We start from the raw sequence: 26441 nt of genomic DNA on the forward strand, positions 1-26441 counted from the left end.
AACCTCCCCCTCCACATACTATAACACCATGGTCTAGTTTAACCTCTCCCTCCACATACTGTAACACCATGGACTAGTTTAACCTCCCCCTCTACATACTGTAACACCATGGACTAGTTTAACCTCCACATACTGTAACACCATGGTCTAGTTTAACCTCCTCATGCTGTAACACCATGGACTAGTTTAACCTCCACATACTGTAACACCATGGACTAGTTTAACCTCCACATACTGTAACACCATGGTCTAGTTTAACCTCCACATACTGTAACACCATGGACTAGTTTAACCTCCCCCTCCACATACTGTAACACCATGGACTAGTTTAACCTCCACATACTGTAACACCATGGACTAGTTTAACCTCCACATACTGTAACACCATGGACTAGTTTAACCTCGACATACTGTAACACCATGGACTAGTTTAACCTCTACATACTGTAACACCATGGAAAAGTTTAACCTCCACATACTGTAACACCATGGACTAGTTTAACCTCCTCATACTGTAACACCATGGACTTGTTTAACCTCCACCTCCACATACTGTTACACCATGGACTAGTTTAACCTCCTCATACTGTAACACCATGGACTAGTTTAACCTCCACATACTGTAACACCATGGACTAGTTTAACCTCCACATACTGTAACACCATGGACTAGTTTAACCTCCACATACTGTAACACCATGGTCTAGTTTAACCTCCACATACTGTAACACCATTGTCTAGTTTAACCTCCACATACTGTAACACCATGGACTAGTTTAACCTCCATCTCCACAAACTGTAACACCATGGACTAGTTTAACCTCCACATACTGTAACACCATGGTCTAGTTTAACCTCCTCATACTGTAACACCATGGACTAGTTTAACCTCCACATACTGTAACACCATGGTCTAGTTTAACCTCCACATACTGTAACACCATGGACTTGTTTAACCTCCCCCTCCACATACTCTAACACCATGGACTAGTTTAACCTCCACATACTGTAACACCATGGACTAGTTTAACCTCCTCATGCTGTAACACCATGGACTAGTTTAACCTCCACATACTGTAACACCATGGACTAGTTTATATCCACATACTGTAACACCATGGTCTAGTTTAACCTCCACATACTGTAACACCATGGACTAGTTTAACCTCCCCCTCCACATAATGTAACACCATGGACTAGTTTAACCTCCACATACTGTAACACCATGGACTAGTTTAACCTCCACATACTGTAACACCATGGACTAGTTTAACCTCGACATACTGTAACACCATGGACTAATTTAACCTCTACATACTGTAACACCATGGACTAGTTTAACCTCCACATACTGTAACACCATGGACTAGTTTAACCTCCACATACTGTAACACCATGGACTAGTTTAACCTCCACATACTGTAACACCATGGACTAGTTTAACCTCCCCCTCCACATACTGTAACACCATGGTCTAGTTTAACCTCCACATACTGTAACACCATGGACTAGTTTAACCTTCCCCTCCACATACTATAACACCATGGTCTAGTTTAACCTGTCCCTCCACATACTGTAACACCATGGTCTAGTTTAACCTCCCCCTCCACATACTGTAACACCATGGACTAGTTTAACCTCCACATACTATAACACCATGGTCTAGTTTAACCTCCCCCTCTACATACTGTAACACCATGGACTAGTTTAACCTCCCCCTCCACATACTGAACCACCATGGTCTAGTTTAACCTCCACATACTGTAACACCATGGACTAGTTTAACCTCCCCCTCCACATACTATAACACCATGGTCTAGTTTAACCTCTCCCTCCACATACTGTAACACCATGGACTAGTTTAACCTCCCCCTCTACATACTGTAACACCATGGACTAGTTTAACCTCCACATACTGTAACACCATGGTCTAGTTTAACCTCCTCATGCTGTAACACCATGGACTAGTTTAACCTCCACATACTGTAACACCATGGACTAGTTTAACCTCCACATACTGTAACACCATGGTCTAGTTTAACCTCCACATACTGTAACACCATGGACTAGTTTAACCTCCCCCTCCACATACTGTAACACCATGGACTAGTTTAACCTCCTCATGCTGTAACACCATGGACTAGTTTAACCTCCACATACTGTAACACCATGGACTAGTTTATATCCACATACTGTAACACCATGGTCTAGTTTAACCTCCACATACTGTAACACCATGGACTAGTTTAACCTCCCCCTCCACATAATGTAACACCATGGACTAGTTTAACCTCCACATACTGTAACACCATGGACTAGTTTAACCTCCACATACTGTAACACCATGGACTAGTTTAACCTCGACATACTGTAACACCATGGACTAATTTAACCTCTACATACTGTAACACCATGGACTAGTTTAACCTCCACATACTGTAACACCATGGACTAGTTTAACCTCCACATACTGTAACACCATGGACTAGTTTAACCTCCACATACTGTAACACCATGGACTAGTTTAACCTCCCCCTCCACATACTGTAACACCATGGTCTAGTTTAACCTCCACATACTGTAACACCATGGACTAGTTTAACCTTCCCCTCCACATACTATAACACCATGGTCTAGTTTAACCTGTCCCTCCACATACTGTAACACCATGGTCTAGTTTAACCTCCCCCTCCACATACTGTAACACCATGGACTAGTTTAACCTCCACATACTATAACACCATGGTCTAGTTTAACCTCCCCCTCTACATACTGTAACACCATGGACTAGTTTAACCTCCCCCTCCACATACTGAACCATCATGGTCTAGTTTAACCTCCACATACTGTAACACCATGGACTAGTTTAACCTCCCCCTCCACATACTATAACACCATGGTCTAGTTTAACCTCTCCCTCCACATACTGTAACACCATGGACTAGTTTAACCTCCCCCTCTACATACTGTAACACCATGGACTAGTTTAACCTCCACATACTGTAACACCATGGTCTAGTTTAACCTCCTCATGCTGTAACACCATGGACTAGTTTAACCTCCACATACTGTAACACCATGGACTAGTTTAACCTCCACATACTGTAACACCATGGTCTAGTTTAACCTCCACATACTGTAACACCATGGACTAGTTTAACCTCCCCCTCCACATACTGTAACACCATGGACTAGTTTAACCTCCACATACTGTAACACCATGGACTAGTTTAACCTCCACATACTGTAACACCATGGACTAGTTTAACCTCGACATACTGTAACACCATGGACTAGTTTAACCTCTACATACTGTAACACCATGGAAAAGTTTAACCTCCACATACTGTAACACCATGGACTAGTTTAACCTCCTCATACTGTAACACCATGGACTTGTTTAACCTCCACCTCCACATACTGTTACACCATGGACTAGTTTAACCTCCTCATACTGTAACACCATGGACTAGTTTAACCTCCACATACTGTAACACCATGGACTAGTTTAACCTCCACATACTGTAACACCATGGACTAGTTTAACCTCCACATACTGTAACACCATGGTCTAGTTTAACCTCCACATACTGTAACACCATTGTCTAGTTTAACCTCCACATACTGTAACACCATGGACTAGTTTAACCTCCACATACTGTAACACCATGGACTAGTTTAACCTCCCCCTCCACATACTGTAACACCATGGTCTAGTTTAACCTCCACATACTGTAACACCATGGACTAGTTTAACCTCCTCCCTCCACATACTATAACACCATGGTCTAGTTTAACCTCTCCCTCCACATACTGTAACAACATGGTCTAGTTTACCCTCCTCATGCTGTAACACCATGGACTAGTTTAACCTCCACATACTGTAACACCATGGACTAGTTTAACCTCCACATACTGTAACACCATGGTCTAGTTTAACCTCCACATACTGTAACACCATGGACTAGTTTAACCTCCCCCTCCACATACTGTAACACCATGGACTAGTTTAACCTCCACATACTGTAACACCATGGACTAGTTTAACCTCCACATACTGTAACACCATGGACTAGTTTAACCTCGACATACTGTAACACCATGGACTAGTTTAACCTCTACATACTGTAACATCATGGACTAGTTTAACCTCCACATACTGTAACACCATGGACTAGTTTAACCTCCTCATACTGTAACACCATGGACTTGTTTAACCTCCACCTCCAGATACTGTTACACCATGGACTAGTTTAACCTCCTCATACGGTAACACCATGGACTAGTTTAACCTCCACATACTGTAACACCATGGACTAGTTTAACCTCCACATACTGTAACACCATGGTCTAGTTTAACCTCCACATACTGTAACACCATGGACTAGTTTAACCTCCACATACTGTAACACCATGGACTAGTTTAACCTCCCCCTCCACATACTGTAACACCATGGTCTAGTTTAACCTCCACATACTTTAACACCATGGACTAGTTTAACCTCCTCCCTCCACATACTATAACACCATGGTCTAGTTTAACCTCTCCCTCCACATACTGTAACACCATGGTCTAGTTTAACCTCCTCATGCTGTAACACCATGGACTAGTTTAACCTCCACATACTGTAACACCATGGACTAGTTTAACCTCCACATACTGTAACACCATGGTCTAGTTTAACCTCCACATACTGTAACACCATGGACTAGTTTAACTTCCCCCTCCACATACTGTAACACCATGGACTAGTTTAACCTCCACATACTGTAACACCATGGACTAGTTTAACCTCTACATACTGTAACACCATGGACTAGTTTAACCTCGACATACTGTAACACCATGGACTAGTTTAACCTCCACATACTGTAACACCATGGACTAGTTTAACCTCCACATACTGTAACACCATGGTCTAGTTTAACCTCCACATACTGTAACACCATGGACTAGTTTAACCTCCCCCTCCACATACTGTAACACCATGGACTAGTTTAACCCCCACATACTGTAACACCATGGTCTAGTTTAACCTCTCCCTCCACATACTGTAACACCATGGACTAGTTTAACCTCCACATACTGTAACACCATGGACTAGTTTAACCTCCACATACTGTAACACCATGGTCTAGTTTAACTTCCACATACTGTAACACCATGGACTTGTTTAACCTCCCCCTCCACATACTCTAACACCATGGACTAGTTTAACCTCCACATACTGTAACACCATGGACTAGTTTAACCTCCACATACTGTAACACCATGGACTAGTTTAACCTCTACATACTGTAACACCATGGACTAGTTTAACCTCCACATACTGTAACACCATGGACTAGTTTAACCTCCTCATACTGTAACACCATGGACTAGTTTAACCTCCACCTCCACATACTGTTACACCATGGACTAGTTTCACCTCCACATACTGTAACACCATGGACCAGTTTAACCTCCACATACTGTAACACCATGGACTAGTTGAACCTCCCCCTCCACATACTGTAACACCATGGTCTAGTTTAACCTCCACATACTGTAACACCATGGTCTAGTTTAACCTCTCCCTCCACATACTGTAACACCATGGACTAGTTTAACCTCCACATACTGTAACACCATGGACTAGTTTAACCTCCACCTCCTCATACTGTAACACCATGGTCTAGTTTAACCTCCTCATGCTGTAACACCATGGACTAGTTTAACCTCCACATACTGTAACACCATGGACTAGTTTAACCTCGACATACTGTAACACCATGGACTAGTTTAACCTCCACATACTGTAACACCATGGACTAGTTTAACCTCCACATACTGTAACACCATGGACTAGTTTAACCTCCACATACTGTAACACCATGGACTAGTTTAACCTCCCCCTCCACATACTGTAACACCATGGTCTAGTTTAACCTCCACATACTGTAACACCATGGACTAGTTTAACCTTCCCCTCCACATACTATAACACCATGGTCTAGTTTAACCTGTCCCTCCACATACTGTAACACCATGGTCTAGTTTAACCTCCCCCTCCACATACTGTAACACCATGGACTAGTTTAACCTCCACATACTATAACACCATGGTCTAGTTTAACCTCCCCCTCTACATACTGTAACACCATGGACTAGTTTAACCTCCCCCTCCACATACTGAACCATCATGGTCTAGTTTAACCTCCACATACTGTAACACCATGGACTAGTTTAACCTCCCCCTCCACATACTATAACACCATGGTCTAGTTTAACCTCTCCCTCCACATACTGTAACACCATGGACTAGTTTAACCTCCCCCTCTACATACTGTAACACCATGGACTAGTTTAACCTCCACATACTGTAACACCATGGTCTAGTTTAACCTCCTCATGCTGTAACACCATGGACTAGTTTAACCTCCACATACTGTAACACCATGGACTAGTTTAACCTCCACATACTGTAACACCATGGTCTAGTTTAACCTCCACATACTGTAACACCATGGACTAGTTTAACCTCCCCCTCCACATACTGTAACACCATGGACTAGTTTAACCTCCACATACTGTAACACCATGGACTAGTTTAACCTCCACATACTGTAACACCATGGACTAGTTTAACCTCGACATAGTGTAACACCATGGACTAGTTTAACCTCTACATACTGTAACACCATGGAAAAGTTTAACCTCCACATACTGTAACACCATGGACTAGTTTAACCTCCTCATACTGTAACACCATGGACTTGTTTAACCTCCACCTCCACATACTGTTACACCATGGACTAGTTTAACCTCCTCATACTGTAACACCATGGACTAGTTTAACCTCCACATACTGTAACACCATGGACTAGTTTAACCTCCACATACTGTAACACCATGGACTAGTTTAACCTCCACATACTGTAACACCATGGTCTAGTTTAACCTCCACATACTGTAACACCATTGTCTAGTTTAACCTCCACATACTGTAACACCATGGACTAGTTTAACCTCCACATACTGTAACACCATGGACTAGTTTAACCTCCCCCTCCACATACTGTAACACCATGGTCTAGTTTAACCTCCACATACTGTAACACCATGGACTAGTTTAACCTCCTCCCTCCACATACTATAACACCATGGTCTAGTTTAACCTCTCCCTCCACATACTGTAACAACATGGTCTAGTTTACCCTCCTCATGCTGTAACACCATGGACTAGTTTAACCTCCACATACTGTAACACCATGGACTAGTTTAACCTCCACATACTGTAACACCATGGTCTAGTTTAACCTCCACATACTGTAACACCATGGACTAGTTTAACCTCCCCCTCCACATACTGTAACACCATGGACTAGTTTAACCTCCACATACTGTAACACCATGGACTAGTTTAACCTCCACATACTGTAACACCATGGACTAGTTTAACCTCGACATACTGTAACACCATGGACTAGTTTAACCTCTACATACTGTAACATCATGGACTAGTTTAACCTCCACATACTGTAACACCATGGACTAGTTTAACCTCCTCATACTGTAACACCATGGACTTGTTTAACCTCCACCTCCAGATACTGTTACACCATGGACTAGTTTAACCTCCTCATACGGTAACACCATGGACTAGTTTAACCTCCACATACTGTAACACCATGGACTAGTTTAACCTCCACATACTGTAACACCATGGTCTAGTTTAACCTCCACATACTGTAACACCATGGACTAGTTTAACCTCCACATACTGTAACACCATGGACTAGTTTAACCTCCCCCTCCACATACTGTAACACCATGGTCTAGTTTAACCTCCACATACTGTAACACCATGGACTAGTTTAACCTCCTCCCTCCACATACTATAACACCATGGTCTAGTTTAACCTCTCCCTCCACATACTGTAACACCATGGTCTAGTTTAACCTCCTCATGCTGTAACACCATGGACTAGTTTAACCTCCACATACTGTAACACCATGGACTAGTTTAACCTCCACATACTGTAACACCATGGTCTAGTTTAACCTCCACATACTGTAACACCATGGACTAGTTTAACCTCCCCCTCCACATACTGTAACACCATGGACTAGTTTAACCTCCACATACTGTAACACCATGGACTAGTTTAACCTCTACATACTGTAACACCATGGACTAGTTTAACCTCGACATACTGTAACACCATGGACTAGTTTAACCTCCACATACTGTAACACCATGGACTAGTTTAACCTCCACATACTGTAACACCATGGTCTAGTTTAACCTCCACATACTGTAACACCATGGACTAGTTTAACCTCCCCCTCCACATACTGTAACACCATGGACTAGTTTAACCCCCACATACTGTAACACCATGGTCTAGTTTAACCTCTCCCTCCACATACTGTAACACCATGGACTAGTTTAACCTCCACATACTGTAACACCATGGACTAGTTTAACCTCCACATACTGTAACACCATGGTCTAGTTTAACTTCCACATACTGTAACACCATGGACTTGTTTAACCTCCCCCTCCACATACTCTAACACCATGGACTAGTTTAACCTCCACATACTGTAACACCATGGACTAGTTTAACCTCCACATACTGTAACACCATGGACTAGTTTAACCTCTACATACTGTAACACCATGGACTAGTTTAACCTCCACATACTGTAACACCATGGACTAGTTTAACCTCCTCATACTGTAACACCATGGACTAGTTTAACCTCCACCTCCACATACTGTTACACCATGGACTAGTTTCACCTCCACATACTGTAACACCATGGACCAGTTTAACCTCCACATACTGTAACACCATGGACTAGTTGAACCTCCCCCTCCACATACTGTAACACCATGGTCTAGTTTAACCTCCACATACTGTAACACCATGGTCTAGTTTAACCTCTCCCTCCACATACTGTAACACCATGGACTAGTTTAACCTCCCCCTCCACATACTGTAACACCATGGACTAGTTTAACCTCCACATACTGTAACACCATGGACTAGTTTAACCTCTACATACTGTAACACCATGGACTAGTTTAACCTCGACATACTGTAACACCATGGACTAGTTTAACCTCCACATACTGTAACACCATGGACTAGTTTAACCTCCACATACTGTAACACCATGGTCTAGTTTAACCTCCACATACTGTAACACCATGGACTAGTTTAACCTCCCCCTCCACATACTGTAACACCATGGACTAGTTTAACCCCCACATACTGTAACACCATGGTCTAGTTTAACCTCTCCCTCCACATACTGTAACACCATGGACTAGTTTAACCTCCACATACTGTAACACCATGGACTAGTTTAACCTCCACATACTGTAACACCATGGTCTAGTTTAACTTCCACATACTGTAACACCATGGACTTGTTTAACCTCCCCCTCCACATACTCTAACACCATGGACTAGTTTAACCTCCACATACTGTAACACCATGGACTAGTTTAACCTCCACATACTGTAACACCATGGACTAGTTTAACCTCTACATACTGTAACACCATGGACTAGTTTAACCTCCACATACTGTAACACCATGGACTAGTTTAACCTCCTCATACTGTAACACCATGGACTAGTTTAACCTCCACCTCCACATACTGTTACACCATGGACTAGTTTCACCTCCACATACTGTAACACCATGGACCAGTTTAACCTCCACATACTGTAACACCATGGACTAGTTGAACCTCCCCCTCCACATACTGTAACACCATGGTCTAGTTTAACCTCCACATACTGTAACACCATGGTCTAGTTTAACCTCTCCCTCCACATACTGTAACACCATGGACTAGTTTAACCTCCACATACTGTAACACCATGGACTAGTTTAACCTCCACCTCCTCATACTGTAACACCATGGTCTAGTTTAACCTCCTCATGCTGTAACACCATGGACTAGTTTAACCTCCACATACTGTAACACCATGTACTAGTTTAACCTCCACATACTGTAACACCATGGTGTAATTTAACCTCCACATACTGTAACACCATGGACTAGTTTAACCTCGACATACTGTAACACCATGGACTAGTTTAACCTCCCCCTCCACATACTGTAACACCATGGACTAGTTTAACCCCCACATACTGTAACACCATGGTCTAGTTTAACCTCTCCCTCCACATACTGTAACACCATGGACTAGTTTAACCTCCACATACTGTAACACCATGGACTAGTTTAACCTCCACATACTGTAACACCATGGTCTAGTTTAACCTCCACATACTGTAACACCATGGACTAGTTTAACCTCCCCCTCTACATACTGTAACACCATGGTCTAGTTTAACCTCCACATACTATAACACCATGGTCTAGTTTAACCTCCACATACTGTAACACCATGGACTAGTTTAACCTCCACATACTGTAACACCATGGTCTAGTTTAACCTCCACATACTGTAACACCATGGACTAGTTTAACCTCCACATACTGTAACACCTTGGACTAGTTTAACCTCCACATACTGTAACACCATGGACTAGTTTAACCTCCCCCTCCACATACTGTAACACCATGGTCTAGTTTAACCTCCATATACTGTAACACCATGGACTAGTTTAACCTCCCCCTCCACATACTATAACACCATGGTCTAGTTTAACCTCTCCCTCCACATACTGTAACACCATGGTCTAGTTTAACCTCCCCCTCTACATACTGTAACACCATGGACTAGTTTAACCTCCACATACTATAACACCATGGTCTAGTTTAACCTCCCCTTCTACATACTGTAACACCATGGACTAGTTTAACCTCCCCCTCCACATACTGTAACACCATGGTCTAGTTTAACCTCCACATACTGTAACACCATGGACTAGTTTAACCTCCCCCTCCACATACTATAACACCATGGTCTAGTTAAACCTCTCCCTCCACATACTGTAACACCATGGACTAGTTTAACCTCCGCCTCTACATACTGTAACACCATGGACTAGTTTAACCTCCACATACTGTAACACCATGGTCTAGTTTAACCTCCTCATACTGTAACACCATGGACTAGTTTAACCTCCACATACTGTAACACCATGGACTAGTTTAACCTCCACATACTGTAACACCATGGTCTAGTTTAACCTCCACATACTGTAACACCATGGACTAGTTTAACCTCCATCTCCACATACTGTAACACCATGGACTAGTTTAACCTCCTCATACTGTAACACCATGGACTAGTTTAACCTCCACATACTGTAACACCATGGACTAGTTTAACCTCCACATACTGTAACAAAATGGTCTAGTTTAACCTCCACAAACTGTAACACCATGGACTAGTTTAACCTCCATCTCCACATACTGTAACACCATGGACTAGTTTAACCTCCACATACTGTAACACCATGGTCTAGTTTAACCTCCTCATACTGTAACACCATGGACTAGTTTAACCTCCACATACTGTAACACCATGGTCTAGTTTAACCTCCACATACTGTAACACCATGGACTTGTTTAACCTCCCCCTCCACATACTCTAACACCATGGACTAGTTTAACCTCCACATACTGTAACACCATGGACTAGGTTAACCTCCACATACTGTAACACCATGGACTAGTTTAACCTCTACATACTGTAACACCATGGACTAGTTTAACCTCCACATACTGTAACACCATGGACTAGTTTAACCTCCTCATACTGTAACACCATGGACTAGTTTAACCTCCACCTCCACATACTGTTACACCATGGACTAGTTTCACCTCCACATACTGTAACACCATGGACCAGTTTAACCTCCACATACTGTAACACCATGGACTAGTTGAACCTCCCCCTCCACATACTGTAACACCATGGTCTAGTTTAACCTCCACATACTGTAACACCATGGTCTAGTTTAACCTCTCCCTCCACATACTGTAACACCATGGACTAGTTTAACCTCCACATACTGTAACACCATGGACTAGTTTAACCTCCACCTCCTCATACTGTAACACCATGGACTAGTTTAACCTCCACCTCCTCAGACTGTAACACCATGGACTAGTTTAACCTCCACCTCCTCATACTGTAACACCATGGACTAGTTTAACCTCCACCTCCTCATACTGTAACACCATGGACTAGTTTAACCTCCACCTCCTCATACTGTAACACCATGGACTAGTTTAACCTCCCCCTCCACATACTGTAACACCATGGTCTAGTTTAACCTCCACATACTGTAACACCATGGACTAGTTTAACCTCCCCCTTCACATACTATAACACCATGGTCTAGTTTAACCTCTCCCTCCACATACTGTAACACCATGGACTAGTTTAACCTCCACATACTATAACACCATGGTCTAGTTTAACCTCCCCCTCTACATACTGTAACACCATGGACTAGTTTAACCTCCCCCTCCACATACTGTAACACCATGGTCTAGTTTAACCTCCACATACTGTAACACCATGGACTAGTTTAACCTCCCCCTCCACATACTATAACACCATGGTCTAGTTTAACCTCTCCCTCCACATACTGTAACACCATGGACTAGTTTAACCTCCCCCTCTACATACTGTAACACCATGGACTAGTTTAACCTCCACATACTGTAACACCATGGTCTAGTTTAACCTCCTCATACTGTAACACCATGGACTAGTTTAACCTCCACATACTGTAACACCATGGACTAGTTTAACCTCCACATACTGTAACACCATGGTCTAGTTTAACCTCCACATACTGTAACACCATGGACTAGTTTAACCTCCATCTCCACATACTGTAACACCATGGACTAGTTTAACCTCCTCATACTGTAACACCATGGACTAGTTTAACCTCCACATACTGTAACACCATGGACTAGTTTAACCTCCACATACTGTAACACCATGGTCTAGTTTAACCTCCACATACTGTAACACCATGGACTAGTTTAACCTCCATCTCCACATACTGTAACACCATGGACTAGTTTAACCTCCACATACTGTAACACCATGGTCTAGTTTAACCTCCTCATACTGTAACACCATGGACTAGTTTAACCTCCACATACTGTAACACCATGGTCTAGTTTAACCTCCACATACTGTAACACCATGGACTAGTTTAACCTCCACATACTGTAACACCATGGACTAGTTTAACCTCCACATACTGTAACACCATGGACTAGTTTAACCTCTACATACTGTAACACCATGGACTAGTTTAACCTCCACATACTGTAACACCATGGACTAGTTTAACCTCTACATACTGTAACACCATGGACTAGTTTAACCTCCACATACTGTAACACCATGGACTAGTTTAACCTCCTCATACTGTAACACCATGGACTAGTTTAACCTCCACCTCCACATACTGTTACACCATGGACTAGTTTAACCTCCACATACTGTAACACCATGGTCTAGTTTAACCTCCTCATACTGTAACACCATGGACTAGTTTAACCTCCACATACTGTAACACCATGGACTAGTTTAACCTCCACATACTGTAACACCATGGTCTAGTTTAACCTCCACATACTGTAACACCATGGACTAGTTTAACCTCCCCCTCTACATACGGTAACACCATGGTCTAGTTTAACCTCCACATACTATAACACCATGGTCTAGTTTAACCTCCACATACTGTAACACCATGGACTAGTTTAACCTCCACATACTGTAACACCATGGTCTAGTTTAACCTCCACATACTGTAACACCATGGACTAGTTTAACCTCCACATACTGTAACACCTTGGACTAGTTTAACCTCCACATACTGTAACACCATGGACTAGTTTAACCTCCCCCTCCACATACTGTAACACCATGGTCTAGTTTAACCTCCATATACTGTAACACCATGGACTAGTTTAACCTCCCCCTCCACATACTATAACACCATGGTCTAGTTTAACCTCTCCCTCCACATACTGTAACACCATGGTCTAGTTTAACCTCCCCCTCTACATACTGTAACACCATGGACTAGTTTAACCTCCACATACTATAACACCATGGTCTAGTTTAACCTCCCCTTCTACATACTGTAACACCATGGACTAGTTTAACCTCCCCCTCCACATACTGTAACACCATGGTCTAGTTTAACCTCCACATACTGTAACACCATGGACTAGTTTAACCTCCCCCTCCACATACTATAACACCATGGTCTAGTTAAACCTCTCCCTCCACATACTGTAACACCATGGACTAGTTTAACCTCCGCCTCTACATACTGTAACACCATGGACTAGTTTAACCTCCACATACTGTAACACCATGGTCTAGTTTAACCTCCTCATACTGTAACACCATGGACTAGTTTAACCTCCACATACTGTAACACCATGGACTAGTTTAACCTCCACATACTGTAACACCATGGTCTAGTTTAACCTCCACATACTGTAACACCATGGACTAGTTTAACCTCCATCTCCACATACTGTAACACCATGGACTAGTTTAACCTCCTCATACTGTAACACCATGGACTAGTTTAACCTCCACATACTGTAACACCATGGACTAGTTTAACCTCCACATACTGTAACAAAATGGTCTAGTTTAACCTCCACAAACTGTAACACCATGGACTAGTTTAACCTCCATCTCCACATACTGTAACACCATGGACTAGTTTAACCTCCACATACTGTAACACCATGGTCTAGTTTAACCTCCTCATACTGTAACACCATGGACTAGTTTAACCTCCACATACTGTAACACCATGGTCTAGTTTAACCTCCACATACTGTAACACCATGGACTTGTTTAACCTCCCCCTCCACATACTCTAACACCATGGACTAGTTTAACCTCCACATACTGTAACACCATGGACTAGGTTAACCTCCACATACTGTAACACCATGGACTAGTTTAACCTCTACATACTGTAACACCATGGACTAGTTTAACCTCCACATACTGTAACACCATGGACTAGTTTAACCTCCTCATACTGTAACACCATGGACTAGTTTAACCTCCACCTCCACATACTGTTACACCATGGACTAGTTTCACCTCCACATACTGTAACACCATGGACCAGTTTAACCTCCACATACTGTAACACCATGGACTAGTTGAACCTCCCCCTCCACATACTGTAACACCATGGTCTAGTTTAACCTCCACATACTGTAACACCATGGTCTAGTTTAACCTCTCCCTCCACATACTGTAACACCATGGACTAGTTTAACCTCCACATACTGTAACACCATGGACTAGTTTAACCTCCACCTCCTCATACTGTAACACCATGGACTAGTTTAACCTCCACCTCCTCAGACTGTAACACCATGGACTAGTTTAACCTCCACCTCCTCATACTGTAACACCATGGACTAGTTTAACCTCCACCTCCTCATACTGTAACACCATGGACTAGTTTAACCTCCACCTCCTCATACTGTAACACCATGGACTAGTTTAACCTCCCCCTCCACATACTGTAACACCATGGTCTAGTTTAACCTCCACATACTGTAACACCATGGACTAGTTTAACCTCCCCCTTCACATACTATAACACCATGGTCTAGTTTAACCTCTCCCTCCACATACTGTAACACCATGGTCTAGTTTAACCTCCCCCTCTACATACTGTAACACCATGGACTAGTTTAACCTCCACATACTATAACACCATGGTCTAGTTTAACCTCCCCCTCTACATACTGTAACACCATGGACTAGTTTAACCTCCCCCTCCACATACTGTAACACCATGGTCTAGTTTAACCTCCACATACTGTAACACCATGGACTAGTTTAACCTCCCCCTCCACATACTATAACACCATGGTCTAGTTTAACCTCTCCCTCCACATACTGTAACACCATGGACTAGTTTAACCTCCCCCTCTACATACTGTAACACCATGGACTAGTTTAACCTCCACATACTGTAACACCATGGTCTAGTTTAACCTCCTCATACTGTAACACCATGGACTAGTTTAACCTCCACATACTGTAACACCATGGACTAGTTTAACCTCCACATACTGTAACACCATGGTCTAGTTTAACCTCCACATACTGTAACACCATGGACTAGTTTAACCTCCATCTCCACATACTGTAACACCATGGACTAGTTTAACCTCCTCATACTGTAACACCATGGACTAGTTTAACCTCCACATACTGTAACACCATGGACTAGTTTAACCTCCACATACTGTAACACCATGGTCTAGTTTAACCTCCACATACTGTAACACCATGGACTAGTTTAACCTCCATCTCCACATACTGTAACACCATGGACTAGTTTAACCTCCACATACTGTAACACCATGGTCTAGTTTAACCTCCTCATACTGTAACACCATGGACTAGTTTAACCTCCACATACTGTAACACCATGGTCTAGTTTAACCTCCACATACTGTAACACCATGGACTAGTTTAACCTCCACATACTGTAACACCATGGACTAGTTTAACCTCCACATACTGTAACACCATGGACTAGTTTAACCTCTACATACTGTAACACCATGGACTAGTTTAACCTCCACATACTGTAACACCATGGACTAGTTTAACCTCTACATACTGTAACACCATGGACTAGTTTAACCTCCACATACTGTAACACCATGGACTAGTTTAACCTCCTCATACTGTAACACCATGGACTAGTTTAACCTCCACCTCCACATACTGTTACACCATGGACTAGTTTAACCTCCACATACTGTAACACCATGGACCAGTTTAACCTCCACATACTGTAACACCATGGACTAGTTGAACCTCCACATACTGTAACACCATGGTCTAGTTTAACCTCCACATACTGTAACACCATGGACTAGTTTAACCTCCCCCTCCACATACTGTAACACCATGGTCTAGTTTAACCTCCACATACTGTAACACCATGGTCTAGTTTAACCTCTCCCTCCACATACACTAACACCATGGACTAGTTTAACCTCCACATACTGTAACACCATGGACTAGTTTAACCTCCACCTCCTCATACTGTAACACCATGGACTAGTTTAACCTCCACCTCCTCATACTGTAACACCATGGACTAGTTTAACCTCCACCTCCTCATACTGTAACACCATGGACTAGTTTAACCTCCACCTCCTCATACTGTAACACCATGGACTAGTTTAACCTCCACCTCCTCATACTGTAACACCATGGACTAGTTTAACCTCCACCTCCTCATACTGTAACACCATGGACTAGTTTAACCTCCACCTCCTCATACTGTAATACCATTTACTAGTTTAACCTCCACCTCCTCATACTGTAACACCATGGACTAGTTTAACCTCCACCTCCTCATACTGTAACACCATGGACTAATTTAACCTCTTCTAAAGACATCAAAAGCCACAACCACCGTCCCTTAGCATGTCCACAGACAGACAAGAGCTGCATTCGTCTCTACCATTTCAAGTTTCCAAGGGTACAGGAAAGAGAGGACATACTGTTAAACAAGCTGTTTGTCTTAATCCCACACATTCATCTGAAAAATAAAACACCAGATACACAAATCAGTTCCAACGAAGGCATGAGGCTGTTTTATCCCACACAGGGTCTTGCTTGGGAAGTATTTTTTTTTTGAGCGGAGCGCCATAGTAGCTGACCTGAACAGCGAGAGCTGAAACCTAATGCAGGAAACCCCATTGAGAGACAGAGAGACTCAGGTCAGAGCAGCTAGAGGACTGAATCAGTTTCTAGAGACCAGCCAGGCAGCTCCACAACACACCACATTCCTGACGGGATTTCTTTCTCGACATGCCGCCATGTTTCTCCCTAACAATTAAACACACTACTGGTACACCGCAGTAACCCGCTTACCTACTAGCCAGCCTGTGTCCCTGTCTGCCTGCTTACCAGCCTGCCTGTGTCCCTGTCTGCCTGCTTACCAGCCTGCCTGTTTTTCCCTGTCTGCCTGCTTACCAGCCAGCCTGTGTCCCTGTCTGCCTGCTTACCAGCCTGCCTGTTTTTCCCTGTCTGCCTGCTTACCAGCCTGCCTGTTTTTCCCTGTCTGCCTGCTTACCAGCCTGCCTGTGTTGCTGTCTGCCTGCTTACCAGCCTGCCTGTGTCGCTGTCTGCCTGCTTACCAGCCTGCCTGTTTTTCCCTGTCTGCCTGCTTATCAGCCTGCCTGTGTCGCTGTCTGCCTGCTTACCAGCCTGTCTGTTTTTCCCTATCTGCCTGCTTACCAGCCTGCCTGTGTCGCTGTCTGCCTGCTTACCAGCCTGCCTGTGTCGCTGTCTGCCTGCTTACCAGCCTGCCTGTTTTTCCCTGTCTGCCTGCTTACCAGCCTGCCTGTGTTGCTGTCTGCCTGCTTACCAGCCTGCCTGTGTTGCTGTCTGCCTGCTTACCAGCCTGCCTGTGTCGCTGTCTGCCTGCTTACCAGCCTGCCTGTGTCGCTGTCTGCCTGCTTACCAGCCTGCCTGTGTCCCTGTCTGCCTGCTTACCAGCCTGCCTGTGTCCCTGTCTGCCTGCTTACCAGCCTGCCTGTTTTACCCTGTCTGCCTGCTTACCAGCCTGCCTGTTTTTCCCTGTCTGCCTGCTTACCAGCCTGCCTGTGTACAACCTGAACTGTTCACCACTGTTCTACATTTTCTCCCTCTCTCCGTTCTCCCTCTCTCCGTGCTCCCTCCCTCCCTCTCTCCGTGTTCCCTCTCTCTGTGCTCCCTCCCTCCCTCTCTCCATGCTCCCTCCCTCCCTCTCTCCGTGCTCCCTCTCTCCGTGCTCCCTCCCTCCCTCTCTCCGTGCTCCCTCCCTCCCTCTCTCCGTGTTCCCTCTCTCCGTGCTCCTTCTCTCCGTGCTCCCTCCCTCCCTCTCTCCGTGCTCCCTCCCTCTCTCCTTGCTCCCTCCCTCCCTCTCTCCGTGCTCCCTCTCTCCCTCTCTCTGTGCTCCTTCTCTCTGTGCTCCCTCTCTCCCTCTCTCTGTGCTCCTTCTCTCTGTGCTCCCTCTCTCCCTCTCTCCGTGTTCCCTCTCTCCGTGCTCCCTCTCTCCGTGCTCCCTCCCTCCCTCTCTCCGTGTTCCCTCTCTCCGTGCTCCCTCTCTCCGTGCTCCCTCTCTTCCTGCTTCCTCTCTCCTTCCCTCCCTTCTCCCTCCCTCCGTCTGCTCTGCACGGGAGCTAAGCTTCTACTCGCTAGTCATAACACCCCAGACAGAGAGAAACATGCTGTAGTGTCTTAAATAGCACAAAGAAAGCAGCAGCAGTGGCGTTGACGTTAAAGCATTACTTACTTGGATGCTAGCAACGATATCATCTCAAATCCAGTAGAAAAAAAAGACAGGAGAGAGGCCTGCTGTTCATAGGTAACCTGGAGCTCACTGTTCAGAGCTCACCACACAGAGAGAGTCAGTCGTTGACCATGGTGTGTGTGTGTGTGTGTGTGTGTGGGATCAGAGAAGTGAGAGAGAATGTCCTCGTCTCACAGTGCAGTCACAACTCTTCCCCAGGGACTGTGCTGTGACAGGAGAACCAACACCTGGGAGGGAAGGAGGGGGAAGAGGGGAGGGGGGAATGGAGAGAAAGAGGGAGAGAGGAAGGGATTGAGAGAGAGAGAGGGGGGGGAAGGTGAAGATGAAGAGAGAGGGAGTGAGGGAGGCAGAGAGGGAGCGAGGGAGGGATGAAGGGAGAGAATGGGAAGGAGAGAAGGATTGGGGTAGACTTTCAAGGACACACACATGGTCAGAATCATATCTGTCTGTTCCAATGCAGGTGCCCAGCTAAACACAAACGTTCACACAACTCTAAGAGAACGTTCCCTTAATAAGAGTCTTATTATGTCAGCAACTAACGCGTTTCCTAGGAATGTTATACTGTGATGAGCAAGGAAGGTTGATGTGCTGCCAGTCCTTAAGGGATTGTAGTAATCATGATCATTATCGTCCCATCTCCAGGCTGCCTTGTCTAGCTAAGATTATAAAATATTTAGTAAAATGTACAACTTTGCTTTTTTTAAATACATTTTTTTAAATCTGAGACGTATTTTGAACGTCAGCCAATCAGGGCGAAGGCCCTGGGCACAACAGTAACACAGAAACCACGTTAGTTTGGTAATGATATTGTCCAACGCTTTAGACACTAACATGACATGTGCTGCTCTATGTGTGGACCTGTCTAAAGCTCTATGTGTGGACCTGTCTAAAGCTCTATGTGTGGACCTGTCTAAAGCTCTATGTGTGGACCTGTCTAAAGCTCTATGTGTGGACCTGTCTAAAGCTCTATTTGTGGACCTGTCTAAAGCTCTATGTGTGGACCTGTCTAAAGCTCTATGTGTGGACCTGTCAAAAGCTCTATGTGTGGACCTGTCTAAAGCTCTATGTATGGACCTGTCTAAAGCTCTATGTATGGACCTGTCTAAAGCTCTGTGTATGGACCTGTCTAAAGCTCTGTGTATGGACCTGTCTAAAGCTCTGTGTATGGACCTGTCTAAAGCTCTGTGTAAGGACCTGTCTAAAGCTCTATGTGGACCTGTCTAAAGCTCTGTGTGGACCTGTCTAAAGCTCTGTGTGTGGACCTGTCTAAAGCTCTGTGTATGGACCTGTCTAAAGCTCTGTGTATGGACCTGTCTAAAGCTCTGTGTATGGACCTGTCTAAAGCTCTGTGTATGGACCTGTCTAAAGCTCTGTGTATGGACCTGTCTAAAGCTCTATGTGGACCTGTCTAAAGGTCTATGTGGACCTGTCTAAAGGTCTATGTTGACCTGTCTAAAGCTCTATGTTGACCTGTCTAAAGCTCTATATGGACCTGTCTAAAGCTCTATGTGTGGACCTGTCTAAAGCTCTATGTTTGGACACACACACCTGTCACACACACAAATCTATGAAACACATACACACACACCTGTCACACACAAACAGTTCGGCAGGTGTCTCATACTCCCCCAGAGCAGACCAGTGTGTTCATCTCAGGACACACAGTGTGCACACAGACACACACAATCAGACACACACAGACACAATCAGACACAATCAGACACACACAGACACACACAGACACACACAACTAGCAACGCAGAAAAACACAAACCTGTCATAGCTTGTTTCAGTGATATTCATCCTGGCAAAATGCCACGTTTCAGTGATATCAACATCACACTTTCCTCTGGGCAACATGCCATGTTTCAGTCACATTCATCTGGGCAACATACCACGTTTCTGTCATATTCAGCGTTACAGAAGATCCCACCACAAAAGGACCAAGCAGCGTGGACAGGACAACTGGACATGGGAGGAGATTCTGGATGGGAAGGGACCCGGGAGTCAGGCTGGGGAGTATCGCCGACCGAGGGAGGAGATTGAGGCAGCAAAAACAGAGCGGCGTTATTATGAGGCGCTATACCAACCACGAGGCAAGTGCGAGAGGCAGCCCTGAGCCAACTCCCCGTGCTTACCGTGGGGAGCGAGTGATCGAGCAAGCACCGTGTTATGCGGGGATTCGCACTGTGTCGCCAGTCCGCAGCTACAGCCCGGTGCGCTCTGTGCAAGCTTCCCACAGTTGCCGTGCTAGAGTTGGCATTCAGCCAGGAAGGAGTGTGCCGGCTCAGCGTTCCTGGTCTCCGGTGCGTCTCTTCAGCCAAGGTTATCCTGCGCCAGCTCTATGCACGGTACCCCCAGTTTGCCAGCACAAACCTGTGCGACTTGTTCCAACGCCCCGCGCTTGCCGGGCTACGGGGGATATCCAGCCAGGACGGGTTGTGCCAGTCATAAGCTCTAGACCTCCAGTTCGCCTCCAAGGCCCAGTAACTGCTCTGCGCACCCGGGCTACAGCGATGTTCCCTAGTCCAGAACTCTCAGCGAAGTTCCCCAGTCCGGAATCTCCAGCGACGTTCCCTAGTCCGGTGAGACCTATTCCGGCTCCACGTACGAAGCCCCCAGTGATGATCCATGGCCCGTAGCCTCCAGTGATGATCCATGGCATGGAGCCTTTAGCGACGGTCCCCAGTCCGGAACCTCCTGAGACGGCCTGCAGTCCGGAACCTCCTAAGATGGCTATATACATTGGCCAAATATCCAATGGAAGAACTACATACAAAAAAAACTACATACAAAAACCTCAAAAATGCAATAATTTTAATTTTTCAAACATATGAATATTTTAAACCATTTTAAAGACAAGACTCTCGTTAATCTAACCACATTGTCCAATTTCAAGAAGGCTTTACAGCGAAAGCAAAACATTAGATTATGTTAGGACAGTACATAGCCAAAAACAATCACACAGCCATTTTTCCAAGCAAGCATATATGTTACATAAACCCAAAACACAGCTAAATGAAGCACTAACCTTTGATGATCTTCATCAGATGACACTCCTAGGACATTATGTTATACAATACATGCATGTTTTGTTCAATCAAGTTCATATTTATATCAAAAAACAGCTTTTTAGATTAGCATATGATGTTCAGAACTAGCATTCCCACCCAAAACTTCTGGGGAATTTACTAAATTACTCATCATAAACGTTGACAAAATACATAACATTACGGCTAGCTAATTTGACACCCGCCAACTTCGGAGCACACTAAACTCAGAATTACTATTAGAAAAATGGTATTACCTTTGCTGATCTTCGTCAGAATGCACTCCCAGCTACTTCCACAAGAAATGTTGTTTTTGTTCCAAATAATCCATAGTTATGTCCAAATACCTCCGTTTTGTTTGTGCGTTCAGGTCACTATGCAAAGGGTAACGCGCGAGCGCATATCGAGACAAAAAATTCAAAATGTTCCTTTACCGTACTTAGAAGCATGTCAAACGCTGTTTAAAATAAAATGTTATGGTATTTTTCTCGTAAAATACCGATAATATTCCAACCGGACAATAGTGTATTCATTCAAAGAGGAAAAGAAAAAACAGCATGGTCGCGTGACCGCGCATCACCAATCTCTTCGTCACCAGGCAGACAACTGACAAACTGAGCTCCTCTACTCTGCCCAGAGACAGGAGACGCCTCAATCCGCTTTCTGAAGGCTTTAGAGAGCCAATGGAAGCCTTAGAAAGTGCTTCGTAACAGCTCAGATACTGTAGTTTCGATGGAGAACCAAAAGACGAACTACAATTTCACAGACAGGCCACTCCTGCTTGGAATCTTCTCAGGTTTTTGCCTGTCATATGAGTTCTGTTATACTCACAGACACCATTCGAACAGTTTTAGAAACTTCAGAGTGTTTTCTATCCAAATCTACTAATAATATGCATATTCTCGTTTCTGGGCAAGAGTAGTAACCAGTTTAAATCGAGTACGTTTTTCCCATCCGGCCGTGAAAATACTGCCCCCTATCCCAAACAGGTTAAACGCAATGTGGCGTACAGCAGGTCAGCCACCAGGGGGAGACTCGTCGAGGCCTGGTAACAGATGGAGTATACATCACGAGGCGATGGCTCCATCTGCTGGACGTGCCAGGTTTCAACCGGCTCTCCAGCCAGGACTAAATGGGGCTGATTGGGAGCTGGTGAGTAATCAAGGTAGGATTGCTCATCAGCTGTGCAAGGCCCATAAAGCTGACAGAAGGGCAGCACACCGGAAGAGTGGGGGGGAAGAAAGGACTCCTGTTATTGATGACAGCTGCAGAGGTAAGAAGAGGAAGTTCAGTTTTGTGCCCGACAGGATACAGCCAGACCTGGAACCCAGAAGACGGTGTCCTGGAGAGGGTCTCATAGGGGAGACCTACTTCCTTTTGATCTATTATTTAAATAAACACCCTTGAAACTGAGCTAATCCTTCTCTGTCTGTGTCTGATATGGGTAAACGTCTTGACCAAACCCCCTGGTCTGCCACAGCAAGTAAAACTAAATGCACGCTCTTTAACCGATCGCTGCCCTCCCGTCCAGCATCACTACTCTGGACAGTTTTGACCTAGAATATGTGGAGAACTACAAATACCTAGGTGTCTGGTTAGACTGTAAACTCTCCTTCCAGACTCACATTAAGTATCTCCAATCCAAAATTAAATCTAGAATCGGCTTCCTATTTCGAAACAAAGCCTCCTTCACTCATGCTGCCACACATACCCTGGTAAAACTAACTATCCTACCGATCCTCGACTTCGGCGATGTCATTTACAAAATAGCCTCCAACACTCTACTCAACAAATTGGATGCAGTCTATCACAGTGCCATCCATTTTGTCACCAAAGCCCCATATACTACCCACCACTGCAACCTGTACGCTCTCGTTGGCTGGTGCTCGCTTCATACTCGTCGCCAAACCCACTGGCTCCAGGTCATCTACAAGTCTTTGCTAGGTAAAGCCCCGCCTTATCTCAGTTCACTGGTCACCATAGCAGCAACCACCAGCAGCACGCACTCCAGCAGGTATATTTCACTGGTCACCCCCAAAGCCAATTCCTCCTTTGGCTGCCTTTCCTTCCAGTTCTCTGCTGCCAATGACTGGAACAAACTGCAAAAATCTCTGAAGCTAGAGACTCTTATCTCCCTCACTAACTTCAAGCACCAGCTGTCAGAGCAGCTCAGAGATAATTGCACCTGTACTTAGCCTATCTGTAAATAGCCCATCCAACTACCTCATCCCCATACTGTATTTATTTATTTTGCTCCTCTTGTACCCCAGTATCTTTACTTGCACATTCATCTTCTGTACATCTATCACTCCAGTGTTAATCTGCTAATTTGTAATTACTTTGCTATTATGTCCAATTTATTGACTAACCTCCTCACGCCATTTGCACGCACTGTATACAGACTTTCTTTTTTTTCTATTGTATTATTGACTATGTTTTGTTTATTCCATGTGTAACTCTGTGTTGTTGTTTGTGTTGCACTGCTTTGCTTTATCTTGGCCAGGTTGCAGTTGTAAATGAGAACATGTTCTCAACTAGCCTACCTGGTTAAATAAAGGTGAAATAAATACAAAATATTTATTTCACCTTTGGCGGAGATCTTTGTGGGCTATACTCGGCCTTGTCTTAGGACGGTAAGTTGGTGGTTGGAGACATCCCTCTAGTGGTGTGGGGGCTGTGCTTTGGCAAAGTGGGTGGGGTTATATCCTGCCTGTTTGGCCCTGTCCGGGGGTTTCATCGGATGGGGCCACAGTGTCTCCTGATCCCTCCTGTCTCAGCCTCCAGTATTTATGCTGCAGTAGTTTATGTGTCGGGGGGCTAGGGTCAGTCTGTTACATCTGGAGTATTTCTCTTGTCTTATCCGGTGTCCTGTGTGAATTTAAATATGCTCTCTCTAATTCTCTCTTTCTCTCTTTCTTTCTTTCTTTCTCTCGGAGGACCCTAGGACCATGCCTCAGGACTACCTGGTATGATGACTCCTTGCTGTCCCCAGTCCACCTGGCCGTGCTGCTGCTCCAGTTCCAACTGTTCTGCCTGCGGCTATGGAACCCTGACCTGTTCACCGGACGTGCTTGTTGCACCCTCGACAACTACTATGATTATTATTATTTGACCATGCTGGTCATTTATGAACATTTTAACATCTTGACCATGTTCTGTTATAATATCCACCCGGCACAGCCAGAAGAGGACTGGCCACCCCTCATAGCCTGGTTCCTCTCTAGGTTTCTTCCTAGGTTTTTGGCCTTTCTAGGGAGTTTTTCCTAGGGAGTTTTTCCTAGCCACCGTGCTTCTTTCACATGCATTGCTTGCTGTTTGGGTTTTAGGCTGGGTTTTAGGCTGGTACAGCACTTTGAGATATCAGCTGATGTACGAAGGGCTATATAAATACATTTGATTTGATTTGATTTGAAAGCGTCCAGGGTTAAAAAGTTGAACGAAAAAAGTTGAGCGAGGGAAAAATAAAAAATATGAAACTGTAATTAAAAAGTCAAAAATGTAAAGTTGACAGGTAGCAAGAAACATTAGCAATAATAGTCTATTCTAGTCAGTCTAGTATACTGCTCAAAAAAATAAAGGGAACACTTAAACAACACATCCTAGATCTGAATGAAAGAAATAATCTTATTAAATACTTTTTTCTTTACATAGTTGAATGTGCTGACAACAAAATCACACAAAAATAATCAATGGAAATCCAATTTATCAACCCATGGAGGTCTGGATTTGGAGTCACACTCAAAATTAAAGTGGAAAACCACACTACAGGCTGATCCAACTTTGATGTAATGTCCCTAAAACAAGTCAAAATGAGGCTCAGTAGTGTGTGTGGCCTGGGCATGCTCCTGATGAGGTGGCGGATGGTCTCCTGAGGGATCTCCTCCTAGACCTGGACTAAAGCATCCGCCAACTCCTGGACAGTCTGTGGTGCAATGTGGCGTTGGTGGATGGAGTGAGACATGATGTCCCAGATGTGCTCAATTGGATTCAGGTCTGGGGAACGGGCGGGCCAGTCCATAGCATCAATGCCTTCCTCTTGCAGGAACTGCTGACACACTCCAGCCACA

The 26441-nt window shown here is 44.4% G+C and overlaps 1 protein-coding gene across 10 annotated transcripts in view; it reads right to left on the reverse strand.

The window, feature by feature from the left end:
• Positions 1–19476, reverse strand: part of LOC106566233 (plasma membrane calcium-transporting ATPase 2) — a 294986-nt gene extending 275510 nt beyond the window's left edge. For 9 of the 10 annotated variants that reach the window (XM_045691977.2, XM_014134115.3, XM_045691982.2 and 6 more), the window contains exon 1: positions 19307–19476. The gene's annotated coding sequence lies outside the window, so the exon portion shown is untranslated. The remainder of the gene's footprint in view (positions 1–19306) is intronic. The other variant, XM_082959529.1, reaches the window with a different exon arrangement.
• Positions 19477–26441: the final 6965 nt, after the last annotated feature.

Source organism: Salmo salar, chromosome 12, assembly GCF_965601325.2.
Source record: "Salmo salar chromosome 12, fSalSal1, whole genome shotgun sequence".
Lineage (NCBI taxonomy): Eukaryota > Metazoa > Chordata > Actinopteri > Salmoniformes > Salmonidae > Salmo > Salmo salar.